Source organism: Triturus cristatus, chromosome 7 (assembly GCF_964204655.1).
Source record: "Triturus cristatus chromosome 7, aTriCri1.1, whole genome shotgun sequence".
NCBI classification, from domain to species: Eukaryota; Metazoa; Chordata; class Amphibia; order Caudata; family Salamandridae; genus Triturus; species Triturus cristatus.
The window spans coordinates 1,263,329,270-1,263,344,056 of record NC_140590.1 but is presented as its reverse complement, the minus strand read 5'-3'; the positions used below and the strand labels follow the sequence as shown (position 1 = coordinate 1,263,344,056).

Genomic DNA, 14,787 nt, shown 5'->3' with positions numbered 1-14,787 from the left:
TTTAAGAGGTAGTTTTAATCCCCATGCCCTATTATATACTAGGGGCTTATAGAGGAGGTAAGGCTAATCACAGGGGGACCCCAACGCATAATGTTACCTAGTGTATGTAGGTGTTTTCACTGTATTCTAAGTGTCTTTTAACATAGCACTGGCTCTAGGACTGGTTAGTCAGACTCAGTTACCACCAGTATCAGTCTGAAAAAGTTGAGGGTACAGGATGATTTTGCAACAAGGCTTCTTTCTGCTCTTCTTTTTGTTCTTTCTGCACGTTATCCTTCTTCCTGCACTTATCTTCGTATTTGAGGACTTCTGTTGCTTCTTTCTGCACTTCTTTTGTTTCTTTCTGTGCATTTTTTCTTCTTTCTTCACATGTCCTATCTCTGTAGGCATAGTTAGAAATTAGCATTTAAAAAACCTTTGAAATTAACAGAAAAAACCATAGGTTTCAGGCACGTTATAGTTAGGAATTAGCATTTAAAAAACCTCAGAAATTCACTGAAAAAACCATAGGTTTCAGGGGTGTTATAGTTAGCTGGACTTTTCACTTGTACAAAACCATTGAAATTCCCCCGTTATAGTTAGTTCAGCTAACTATAACTCGCGCGCCCGCAATGCACTGCTGATGACGTCACATATTACATCACTCATGACATGGTCAGTGACATCACTCATGACATCTCAAATGACATCACTGATGACATCACTGATGACATCATCCTTGTGATAGAGTGGCAGACCTCCTCTCACCCTAATATAACCTTTGATACACACATTCAAAAATAGAGACTAAAATTTTCAAAACAATGGACATACCAATACCAGTTACAACAACCTCTTCAGTAATTCTAAGATCCACATACACATCCACTCATTCACCAACAGTCCAATACAGTCACTCATACATGTACTCACTCATCATATGTACTCATACACCTATACATCCTGTTACACAATGCCACTCATCCATAGTTACTCACACACATAGTCACTCATGCTAATAAAGAATCAAACATACATTTACTTGCATATACAGTTATACACACACCACCACACTTACTTCTACGGAAACTTACACATACTTAGTCTTTTAAACAATCACTTATAGAAACACATACTTATTCATACAGGAACTCTTTCAATCTCTCACTCTCACATATACTCACATATATACACCAATAGTCACATATACTAGTTTAAAACATATGTAGTTACTCATAAAGACACTATTGAGACAGTCATTCACTCACTAACACACCCATACACACACTCATCCACCCATACAGTCCTGCACACATACTGTGTTCAACACATACAAACAGTGAGTCACTCATTCATGCACCTATGCACTACGTAATACCCCCACCGAACCATGCAGACACTCAGACTGATACTCAAAAAACCAACTAATAACCTATATAGACACCCATGTAGCTACTCACCAACCCATGCAGCCACTTATACACAAAGTGAGAGACTGATACAGATATTTACATATTTAAACATTACTCACTAAGCCATGTATTCACTATGATACACTTAATCAGTCAGTTACACAATCAATTTTTCAAAAACAAATCATCCATTTAGACACTTGTATACCCATTTATTCTTCCATCGACCTTGAGATATACATATATAAAACATATTTAATTTTCAGAATAACACACATTCACTGGATGATGTCATCAGTGATGTCATCAGTGATGTCATTTGAGATGTCATCAGTGATGTCATGAGTGATGTCACTGACCATGTCATGAGTGATGTAATATGTGACGTCATCAGCAGTGCATTGCGGGCGCGCGAGTTATAGTTAGCTGAACTAACTATAACGGGGGAATGTCAATGGTTTTGTACAAGTGAAAAGTCCAGCTAACTATAACACCCCTGAAACCTATGGTTTTTTCAGTGATATATATATATATATATATATATATATATTCACTGAAAAAACCATAGGTTTCACACATGTTATAGTTAGCTGGACATTTTACTGATAAAAAACCAATGAAATTCCCCCGTTATAGTTAGTGCAGGCAACTATAACTCACGCGACCGCAATCCTCTGCTGATGCTAATACTGTATTTAGACACTTATTTGCCCATGTCTTCTTCCATTAAATTTTAGCTATACATATATTACAAATATTTTTTTTTCATAAAGACACATATGTCATCAGCAGAGGATTGCGGTCGCGTGAGTTATAGTTGCCTGCACTAACTATAACGGGGGAATTTCATTGGTTTTTTATCAGTAAAATGTCCAGCTAACTATAACATGTGTGAAACCTATGGTTTTTTCAGTGAATTTGCAAGGTTTTTTAAATGCTAATTCCTAACTATAACGTGTGTGAAACCTATGGTTTTTTCAGTGAATTTGTACGGTTTTTTAAATGCTAAGTTACTTTACGCCATTCGTGGCGTGCGCGCCCACTTAACGCAGTTCGTTCCGTGCGCGCACGGTGCGCTTCGCGCGCACAGTGAGCACGCGGTGCGCTTCGCGCACCGCGCGCCCACTTTACGCAGTTAGTGCCGTGCATGCACGGTGGGCACGCGGTGCGCTATGCGCACCGCGTGCCCACGTTACGCTGGATGGGCCATGTACGCACGATGCGCTTCGCGCACCGTACGCACATTGAGGACATATTATGCGCTTCGTTGTGAAAGGTAATCTTTTAAATTTTCAAGTACCGTAAGCGCACGGTAAGCGCACCGTAAGCTGCCACAGATATATATATTGATTTAAATGCTATTTTCTCAGGAACTACTGAACAGATTTACACCAGACCTACAAAAGGCACTTCCTTGACCTGAGGACTACCTCTGTGCCAAATTTCAAGTAACTCTGTTCAGCCGTTCGGGCTGTAGCTGTGTCTAAAGGTCCTATGGAAAAATGCATGGGAAAAACGCGTTTTGCGACCCCCCTTTTTTCTCAGCCCCCGCTTGACGAATCCCCCCGAGACTTTCAGGGTAGGAGCGGAGCGTAGCGCCCCACCTATTTTGAAAATTTCGCAAGGATTCGTCGACCGGCGCCAAAGTTATTCCAAATAGAATGTTGCGATTTTCCTATGGAAACAGGGTCCTAACTATAACTATATATATATATATATATATTCAATGAAAAAACCAAAGGTTTCACACATGTTATAGTTAGCTGGACATTTCACTCGTAAAAAACCAATGAAATTCCCCCGTTATAGTTAGTTCAGCTAACTATAACTCGCGCGCCCGCAATGCACTACTGATGACGTCACATATTACATCACTCATGACATCACTGATGACATCTCAAATGACATCACTGATGACATCACTGATGACATCATCCAGTGAATGTGTGTTTTTCTGAAAATTAAATATGTTTTAAATATGTATATCTCAAGGTCAATGGAAGAATAAATGGGTATATAAGTGTCTAAATGGATGCTTTGTTTTTGAAAAATGTATTGTGTAACTGACTGATTAAGTGTATCATAGTGAATACATGGCTTACTGAGTAATGTTTAAATATGAAAATATCTGTATCATTCTCTCACTTTGTGTATAAGTGGCTGCATGGGTTGGTGATTAGCTTCATGGGTGTCTATATAGGTTATTAGTTGTTTTTTTAAGTATCAGTCTGAGTGTCTGCATGGTTTGGTGGGGGGTATTACGTAGTGCATAGGTGCATGAATGAGTGACTCACTGTTTGTATGTGTTGAAGACAGCATGTGTGCAGGACTGTATGGGTGGATGAGTGTGTGTATGGGTGTGTTAGTGAGTGAATGACTGTCTCAATAGTGTCTTTATGAGTAACTACATATCTATTAAACTAATATATGTGACTATTGGTGTATATAAGTGAGTATATGTGAGAGTGAGAGATTGAAAGAGTTCCTGTATGAATAAGTATGTGTTTCTATAAGTGACTGTTTATAAGACTAAGTATGTGTAAGTTTCTGTAGAAGTAAGTGTTGTGGTCTGTGTATAACTGTATATGCAAGTAAATGTATGTTTGATTCTTTATTAGCATGAGTGAGTATGTGTGAGTAACTCTATGGATGAGTGGCATTGTGTAACAGGATGTATAGGTGTATGAGTACATATGATGAGTGAGTACATGTATGAGTGACTGTATATGACTGTTGGTGAATGAGTGGATGTGTATGTGGTTCTTAGAATTACTGAAGAGGTTGTTGTAACTGGTATTGGTATGTCCATTGTTTTGAAAATTTTAGTCTCTATTTTTGAATGTGTGTATCAAAGGTTACATTAGGGGAAGAGGAGGTCTGCCACTCTATCACAAGGATGATGTCATCAGTGATGTCATCACTGATGTCATTTGAGATGTCATCAGTGATGTCATGATGGATGTCAGTGACCATGTCATGAGTGATGTAATATGTGACGTCATCAGTAGTGCATTGCGGGCGCGCGAGTTATAGTTAGCTGAACTAACTATAACGGGGGAATTTCATTGGTTTTTTACGAGTGAAATGTCCAGCTAACTATAACGTGTGAAACCTTTGGTTTTTTCATTGAATTTCTAAGGTTTTTTAAATGCTAATTCCTAACTATAAAGTGTGTGAAACCCATGGTTTTTTCAGTGAATTTGCAAGGTTTTTTAAATGCTAATTCTTATATTTACCTTTTTTTTTTTCAATTTTTTTTACATATTTTTATTTTAATTTTCTATCCTTTTTTAAAGACTATGGTTAAATTTTAAAAATTCTACAATATATTTTTTATTTTTACCATTTTTTTAAACTAAACAGGTAAGATTTATTAATATAACATATTGTTTTTTTTCCCCCTTTTTTTTTTTTTTAGTATTTTTTTAACGTGCGCGTACGGTAAGCGCACGTCTTGCGTTTATAACGTTAGATTTCTACGCTGTTTGCGTTCATTTACGCAATTTGCGTAGACGTACGTCACGCGTGTGCAGCGCGTAACGCATACGCTGCACGCGCATGTTACGCGGAAGTGAAGGGGCGTGCCTGTTTTGCGCGTGCGCGTGTCTTTTTTACGCGCATGCGTACTTTTGCCGTAAGCGCTCCGTAAGCGTAACGTACGCGCACGGTAGGTAATTTGATCAAGAAACAAAACTTTTGATTGGTTTAAAGTACTTTCAGTTCTAGAACTCTCCTACACCACACCCATTCCCCTCATTTCTGCTTGTGATCCCTTAGGAGAAGGAGCTGAGTTGTCTTTGTGATACGATGGCAGAACAGCAGACCTCTTCTGAGAGTGAGGCTAGCAGCACTACCTTGAGGCAGAGAAGGAGGAAACAAAAGAGCTCTTTCATATGGGAGTATTTTTCTTTTCCAGAGGGCAAGAAAAAGGTAAATGCACCCTTAGTGACTTGTAAGCTTTGTGACCGTGTACTTTCAAGAGGGAATCCCAACAAGAAGTATTCCTTCGGGAATCACACCATGTTAAGACACCTTCATGATGTACACGGTAGGACATATGCTCGACATACTGAAGGTAACCCTTCAGTAATTCAACCAAGCACATCCACAGCAGCTCAGCCTGGTCCATCATCTGCAGGGCCGAGTCCATCTTCGGCAGGTCAGCTGAGCCCTTCATCTGTGGGGGGAGCATCTCCTTTTTCTGGTCCTCTGGAAACCAACCATCGGTTTGCGAGGGTTTTAATTCGGTGCGCCACTTGTCATGATCTAATTTGTCATAGGGAGACCAGTGTTGCCCTAGTGAACAATTTAATAGATCAGCACATTTGTCGTACCGACTAATGTTCCCATTCTTTCTTTCCTCTGTCCCTGCATGAACACAACGGCTCTTTTAAGAGCCAACCTTACCTTTCAACTTTTTTTAATATATTTTTTAAAACTTTTTTTTTTTTTTTTTTTACTGTACGCGTACGGTGCGCGTATTTTTTTTTTTTTTTTTTTTAAAAACACTAAAAATCAATTATCACATTACAAGGTCCTTGAGAGACTACAATGAAAAACTGAAAATGTGATTGTGGAGAAGTGGAAAAAAGGGACTGTGTGCTAAGAGTCTGCTTCTGCACAAAAAAATAGCTCCCCCTTTCCATCTAATGCAACTGTAAAATTACCAGAGCATAACGCAATAAATCTCTGCCTGTAATTCCTCTTTGCACACAGAGTCATGTTTTCATATTAGTCTCAAAACGTAATTTCTTTGCCAATTTGAAACCACACTTACTACTCTTTTTTTTGGCAAGTGATAAATATTTTTACAGTCCGACACATTTTAAATCCACTTTTCAGATTCTTAAAAAAGCACATGTCCAAACTGCTTTTTCAGACCAGCAACATGTGTAACCTGGGTGACTGACTACACTCCAGCAAGGGCAACCAGCCTTAGTGATGCTGAATGTATTTGCATTACTAAGTGCAACCTCAAACCCCACTCTGTTGTGAATACTGTGCATGATTCCACAGGATAAGCAGCTGGGTGTGTGCTAAGAGTCTGCTTCTGCATAAAAAAAATGCTCCCCCTTTACATCTAATGCAAATGTAAAATCACCAGAGCAATACGCAATAAATCTCTGCCTGTAATTCCTATTTGCACACAGAGTCATGTTTTCATATTAGTCTCAAAACGTAATTTCTTTGCCAATTTGAAACCACACTTACTACTCTTTTTTTTGGCAAGTGATAAATACTTTTACAGTCTGACACATTTTAAATCCACTTTTCAGATTCTTAAAAAAACACATGTCCAAACAACATTTTCAGACCAGCAACATGTGTAACCTGGGTGACTGAGTACACTCCAGCAAGGGCAACCAGCCTTAGTGATGCTGAATGTATTTGCATTACTGAGTGCAACCTCAAACCCTTAAAGTATTCCTTATTTATACCAGTACACCTTATTTTATGGTGAAAACATAGTCCATATTATTTTACATGTTCCTCACATTTAAATTTCTCCCAAAACAGAAAATGATAAACACAACTTCAACAAAAGGAATTCCAATTCTATTATTCATTTCTTAATTTACCATATACATCCCCTCTCAAACTCTAAACTCACCTTTAAAATTAGTTAGTTGTGAAAGAAATGTGGCACTCAAACAGCAGATTATCAGAGCCAGGATCTCTGTTCTGTACACCTCTCTCCTCTCAGCAGAACCAGATAATGGCAAATTTTCCCTCTCTTTTTCCACACATATACATGTAAGTTTCAAATCTCAGTGCTTCCCCCTTTTTTTCAAATGTAATCACACATTTCTATTGGTTGAAAACCAACCCTTTTCCAAAAGTACCCTTCCCCCAACTTGACTTCTGCCTAGTACCCTTCCCCCAACTTGACTTCTGCCTGCTACCATAGCAACTGCTCTTGAAACACTGCTGCAAGACATTTATAGAGGAGATGGTGTGCACTTCAATGATGAAGGGAACAGAGTCTTCCTCTTGAACCTTAGACTCTGCATCGGTACTTACTTGTAGGTACCACTAAAAAATCACTTCATGAACACAACGGCTCTTTTTAGAGCCCCCTAATATCTAAACACTTAAATCTGCATTTCATTTCATTTTTTATTTTTTTTTCTACCGTACGCGTACGGTTAGCTTACCGTACGCGTACCCCGCGATTTTTAAAAAAATTAATAAATGGTTTTTTTGTACTTTTCTGTCCTTCTTTGTCCCCCTTTCAAATGTTAGGGGGTCTGTAACTCTCTTCCTTGCCCCCTTTTCAAGTTATCTCCCTTTTTTTTCTGACTGAAACACACGAAATGGCGGCCGCCGCTTCCTGGTTTCCACCGATTCGAATGTTTACTAAGATCTATCAGCCAATCAGAATCGCGCTCGCGCACGTCACCGTACGCGTACGGTAAGCGCACCGTAAGCGCACCGTAAGCTGGCTCAGATCTATATATTGATTTAAAGGCTATTTTCTCAGAATCTACTGAACAGATTTACACCAAACCTACAAAAGGCACTTCCTTGACCTGAGGACTACCTCTCTGCCAAATTTCATTTAACTCTGTTCAGCCGTTCGGGCTGTAGCTGTGTCTAAAGGTCCTATGGAAAAATGCATGGGAAAAACGCGTTTTGGGACCCCCCTTTTATCTCAGCCCCCGCTTGACGAATCCCCCCCGAGACTTTCAGAGTAGGAGCGGAGCGCAGCGCCCCACCTATTTTGAAAATTTGGCGAGGATTCAAAATAGAATGTTGCGGATTTCCTATGGTAAGAGGGTCCTAACTATAACTACCTACTGGCGACCGCCAGTAGGTAATGTGTGTGTGTGTATATATATATCCTTTTGCTGACATCACGTCGTCCTAGCATCAAAACGCAGAGCTATCAACTATAGGAAGACACCACCATCGGTGCACATCAATAAGGTCACCTTCTGTGCTCACAGTGTTGAAGTTGCAATCAAGAAGATCGATAGTGACTCATTACTCAGTCTGTTTTCTGTGTCTCTTCAAAGGGGCATCCTGACTCACTTCATGCAGAGATGCCAGTTTCTCGTTCGGTCTCCAGAAGGTTTTTTCCAGCAGAGAACCCTGCGCGGGGACATCTCAAACCGTAAAACATTCGTCCATGGCCACTTGTACCACAAAGACCAGTTATTCCCCCCAAGGCTGGTCCTACCACTAGGTTTGGTGATAGTGCAAAGGCGCACTCCAATGTCTCCTGATCTTTATTGTAGCACCCTCAGTCTTTTTTTCCAGTTTACTATCAGGAGACTTTTCAAGCTACACCTAAAAGACATGAGAAGAGGAGAATCCTTTGCATCTCTCCATCTACAAGACACCAGTCCTCGGACTCAAAAGACCTCATGCACACAGAAATCTCCAGCAGCATCCGCCCATGAGAGCATCGCCAGTTGTTAAAATTGTAACCTTCCAGGACATCTTAATAAGGGGTACAAAAAGTTGAACATTCAGATGTCGAACAGCACAGCAGTTCTCTCCTGGTACCCAACACAAATCTCCACATGAGAGCTCTGCTACAGTGCTTAGAAATACAGACTGTACTTGATGTTGCAGGCGAAGGAATCTTTCACGTGATGGTGCAGGAAAACTAAACTCCAGAAATTAGTTCCTTTTCATCAAGACCTGCCAGTGCAGACTGTTCTGATGGATGCTTCTGTAATGGGATTGGATCATATCTACAGATCTTGCTGTTCTGGGATTGTGGTCAGAATAATAACTACTGTATCACATAAACATCCTAAAGGCAGTTAATCAGCACTGAAAGATTTTCTAGCATCCTTAATAGCTAATAGGTTTTTATTACAATCCAGTCATACTACTACAATGTACCATCTAGGCAAACAGGGTGGAACCAGGTCCAGGAATCTGTCACTGAAAACCCAAACAGTTCGGCTCCGACTTCTGGCAAGGAACTTATCAACTCAAGCAGTTCCCATCCCAGGCATTCAAAATTGTCATGATCTTCTAATCAGGTTATTTATCCACAGTCACGAATGGGAGTTGTGATGATGAATCTTGCTAGAAGTCTTTAAAAAAAAAATAACTTGTTCGCCACCAGCCAAAATGCATAAGCTACACTTGGAAAATATGGGAAACTTCCTTTGTTTAGCAGTGCTCTTTTGGTCAATTGGATTAAAATATTTATACATCCCTTCCATCAAGTCCCCTAGTTCTGTTTGTGTTTAACAAACTAAAAAGTTCCAACTCCAAGATGATTCTCATAGCTCCAGAATAGCAGAGAGATTGGTTTTCTGTGTTGATTCACCTCTCCGTGAGACAAGAAACTGCCATGTGAACAGAACCTACTGTTGAGGATGCAATGGAAAATACTCCACCCGATGTAAAATAGTTGATTTTGGGAGCATGGCTCCTGAAGTCTTACAATATGGACATCTGAACTTAGTTCCCAACTGCATGACATTTTTTTTAAAGGCTAAACATTCTCATTCTATGAGTGCTTACCCAGATAAATGAAAGATTTGTAGTATGGTACATAAACAACAACGAAGCAATTTCCAGTCAGGAAAATGTAATCATTCCTTATCTCACTCCAGCCCCCCGCTCTTTCAAGACTTCAGGGCTTTTCATCTCAACACAATTGTGGGCTGCAGAAGAGGACATCCTTAAAAGTATTTATTTTGGATTCCTATAATTAGATTTTCTGGAATGATTGAATAAAAGCTTTCCACCAAGACACTCGCCTTATGTACCGGCTCCTCAATTTGAGCCCATGCATAAGGCTTAATTGCACCACCTTTACCGGAAGCTGGCTTTGTTTGGTAGCAGTCCATCCCGCAAGAACTGTTAGCTAACTTCAAGTCCTATCAGCAGTAGAACCCACTGTTTTTCACCATAATAGAGTAGTTTTGAGCTCCCACCTCTCCTTTCTACCTGGATTAATTTCAGACTTTGTCTTAAATCAGGCTATATCATTACCAGTATTTCTCAGTAATTCCTCTTGACCAGCAGAAAAGTTGCTTCATTCTTTAGATGTCAGAGTCTTTAGATTTTATTTGGACAGAACTAAAGACCTTTACAAGACAACCCCACTCTTAGTCAATTTTGAGCCTTTAAGAACTAGTATGGCTGTCAAAGCAGAATATTGCTAGGTGGATAGTGTCCTGCAATGCCTATTGTAGTTAAATAGCTAACAAGCCTATCCACGTTAAATCTAGGATGCACTCTAAAAGTAGCAAGATGGCCACTGCTACCCGAATGAGCTATGTTGTGCTTACAGAAGTTTGTCTAAACTCGGGTGGCATGGTCAGCAAAAGAATGATGGATTTAACCCAGATCTCTTGTCTGGGGGTGAATGCTTTGATTTGTTTTGCAGTCTGTCCATCAATTGTGTCTTTTGCTTTCTCGCCCCAAGTGTGGCGGGTCTAAACTGGGGTGGCATGGTGAGCAAAAAATGATGGATTTAACCCAGATCTCCTGACTGGGGGTGAATGCTTTGATTCGTTCTGCATCCGTCCATCATTTGTGTGTCTTTTACAGAAGTTTGTAAAGCAGCCACCTGGATTGTCAATACATATTTTTCACTACGTATTACTACTTAGATGAGGATACAATGGATGATACTTTAAATGTCCTGGCCCCTCTGCTTTTTATTCTTTATATCAATGAATTGAATTATTCCCTGGTTAAACTAACTAGTGACATACCAAAAATCAACGGTCAAATGTATCCTGCACTCTTATATGCAGATGATGCGGTCCTTATGGGCCGCACACCCAAAACATTACGTATTTTAATCTCTGGTTTCGTCTCTTTTATGGAAGAGTTGGGACTACGCACTAATTTTAACAAATCATTTATAATGTCATGTGGACCCAAAAAATACAACACAAAGAACATAAGGATCGGAACTGATCTTTTAAAAAGCACGAGCACTTTCCCCTACCTTGGCCTAGTCTTTTCCGACACAGGTTCATGGAAATCACACGTTACAAGATGCAGAAATAAACTAGGCATGACAATTAATTCCATAATCAGTCTGCGACAACCTAAAAAGGCAGACATAGTTACTCCATTACTGCAGATCTACAGAACCCAGTGCTTGCCTACCGCGACCTATGGCTCAGAGGTTTGGGGGTTCGTGGACTGTAGTGGGATACAATCCGAAGAAAACAGATTCTGCAGAAGGTTACTTGGGGCACAAATTTCATCGCCATCTTTCTTATGCCACAAAGAATTGAACCTACATTATGTAGAAGACTTTATTAAATCTCGCCCCCTTCATTATTCTGGCTGAAGATATGGCGCAATCCTGCTGCCATTTTAACTCAACGGATTATAACAGATTGCCTGAGATGTGATAGGGGTAAAAACATACCTTGGCTCAATGCTGTTTATAAAAGTTTAGCCAGTATACATTTAGAACACAGCTTTTCTTTTCCCTCTGCTGCCGAAAACATTAGCCTAAGATCAGCCAGGGATGCACTTTACGATTTATATCGTACAGACAGAGCAAAGGCTGAGTCTAGCAAACCATTTATTATTAGATACTTGTCCATCCCGAGGATAGTAGGTACCAACCATTCCAAACCACAAGAGTACCTAAGAAAAAACATTGGGAGATGGAATAGGCGCTTGCTCTTTCGCCTTAGGGATAACAGTGTAAAATATTTGCTATGTTTCCCCATCGGCTTTAATAAAAATCTGGAGGAGACAGTTTGTCCATGTGGTGATGGCTGTAAACAAACCCTACCACACTTTCTGTTTTCCTGCAGATTTTATGTAAAGTATACTAAACAATATCTCATCCCCTATTTCAAGGCAAATGGGATAATCAATCACATCCCTGCATACGAAGAAATACTCCAACTGGGCAGTGAGGATATGATTTATCGTGTTGGCTCCTTTTTATCAGCAGCTGTCAAATCACGAGCCTCCATGCTTACCCCGTGAAAAAAAATGCCATCATATGTAAAAAACATAGGGGAAACTTTACTGGCCAGCTAAGAAATGTTTATATTGCCCATAACTGGTTGTCATAAATTGATTATTTGCATTATAATTATGTTTATGTGTTTGCCATCTTTGCATAGCAACACCAAGGATCTATTTTATTGTCTATCCAATATACATTATCGCCAATTTTGTAACTTATCAACATTATATATAGGGCCTCTTTTAGCACTCAATGATTAAATCGTTATTTATATTGTTGGAAGTCTATTAGCTGCCTATTTTGCACAGTGCTCTAAAGTTTACATTTTGTATTTTTGCACACTAAAGAATGTCGATCTTTGCACGAATTATCAGTCTAACCCACTCCCATTTTTTAAATTGTTTTTAAATTCATCTTATGTTTTTTTATCTTTTTACTGTTTTTTGCTCGAGTGAGGAATGAGTATTATATGTATATCGATAGTGATGTTGTACTTTTATGGATCAGATTGTATCCGAATAAAGAAGAAATTGATTGATTGATTGATTGATACTTTAATAGGCCAAACAGAATTAACAAAACCTCTGTGGTTAAGACTACATCAAAGCTCTAGACTTAACCTTATACCCTTACACTGGTAATTATATTCATTATAGATGTTTTGTTATATAAACAGCCATGGAATGGGGATATGCTTGCTATTCTATTCTACATTCCTGACTATCAGTGAGGATCCTACAATGCAGAAGGAAATGCTACTTATATCGTAGTTCTGTATTGCAGCATCCCTCACTGAAGTCATAAACACCCCCAACTCTACTCCCATTGTTGCCAAAATTATCAGTAGCATTCCTGTATTCGTGGCCATGAGGTAGACTGCCAGTACAGTGCATGCTGAGAGGAGGAACCTGTATTCTATCTGCAGCTCGTCCACTTTGATCTGACAGCCACCTTTCTCTCCTTCACTGAGAGAAGTTTAGAGTTTCTTCTTTAAATAGAGCACTTTTTTTCAGCTAGGTACTGCAATATGGTTTCTGTAATGTATGGAGGGATTTTTTTCCATAAGAAAAATGTAGTAAACTCTGACCAGTTTTGCTGTCCCTGGAGGTGACATCTGATTGTGGAACATCGAAATGCCTACCTGCAACTATTTGTTTGAGTTGCTGCTTTCAAGAAAAGTGTTCCTAGGTCCCCATTTATGACTTCAATGAGGATAGCTATGATGCTGAACTAGGTTTGTGTGTGTCTCAAAACTTTCAGACAGATAAAATTGAAGACCATTGTGGCGAAGTGGCCAGATTGGTTGCAGCCTATTGAAAACTATTTCTGCTCCTTTAAGGAAGCAGTCATGCTGTGTTGATAGCATGTGTGAATAGGATCCAGGAGCACTGTGCTCTAGTTTTTTTTCCCAATCAAGTATCTTTCCAAACCTCTGTTTTTTTATCTATGCAGTGTTTCTGCTTTATTTCCTTACGGGAAATAGTTTCCTTTTTCCTCAAATTCCAAATTGCTCTTGAGAAAATTCCTAAGAGGCCAGGAATATATCTCTAAATTATCAGAGAGACATGTAGAATGGCCTACTTCTACCTTGGGTTGAGCCTCTCTCTCCATTTGCTCCCAGAGGGAGATTAGAGAAGCGATCCAAACATCAGAAGCACTGTTGTTCCATGTGGAGGATCGGTACGGTGGCTACCTGTTCAAGCAGACAATTGCATTATTGGTGTCATGGTTGAAGAAAGGTATGGCCAGGTGTCTCACAGTGACATCTGACAGAATATGCCAGGTCATTCTCTTCAGGTAGAAATGTTGCTCCTGCTGGCACTTCCTGTAAACTATTGTGCTCTGCCTCCAACAACTTCACCTCCAGTAGTGTCAGTGACTGCTAATTGTGCAGCATAGACTTCTTCTAGATTCACATACTGTGCATATTCCGCCATCTAGTGGTTTGACCAACAACTTCACCTCCAGTAGTGTCGGTGACTGCTAAAAAACCTCTATCAATCTTCCAATATGATCTCACACTCCACACACACACATAACTATGAAAGCTCAACTTTGAACAGACAAGGCACTCATTTAGGAGGTAATCTACTTCTTGTGGGGCCCATGGTCCTCGTATTGATGAAATTCCTATGATGGTATGTATCTCATCTTCCTTTTCATCTTTAATCAGAAAATATTCTTCAACTGTCACAGAATTGCCAACTGCAAGATTTTGAACTGTAGATTATAAGAACGATTCAGATTAAATTTAAATATCCCGAAGCCTCTGTCACTGGCTAATACTTGGGTGTTATTTTATTCTCTTAACCAGTCTAGCTATTTCACACCTATGGTAACTAGTTCCTGGCTGTTCGCACCATTCATGGAGCGCATCCTTTCTCCTGCCTCTGCGATGGCAGCTCTACATGTTTCAAGAAAATATATATGTCTCTTAGGGGAACCTCTTGTTCTAACAATTGGTCCATGGCTGGAATC

General features: G+C 39.6%; 1 protein-coding gene across 1 annotated transcript in view; it reads left to right on the top strand.

The window, feature by feature from the left end:
- The window catches only part of LOC146811781 (serine/threonine-protein kinase NLK2-like), a 312,019-nt gene that overhangs the window by 231,480 nt on the left and 65,752 nt on the right, over nucleotides 1-14,787 (top strand). The gene's annotated exons all lie outside the window — the stretch shown is intronic.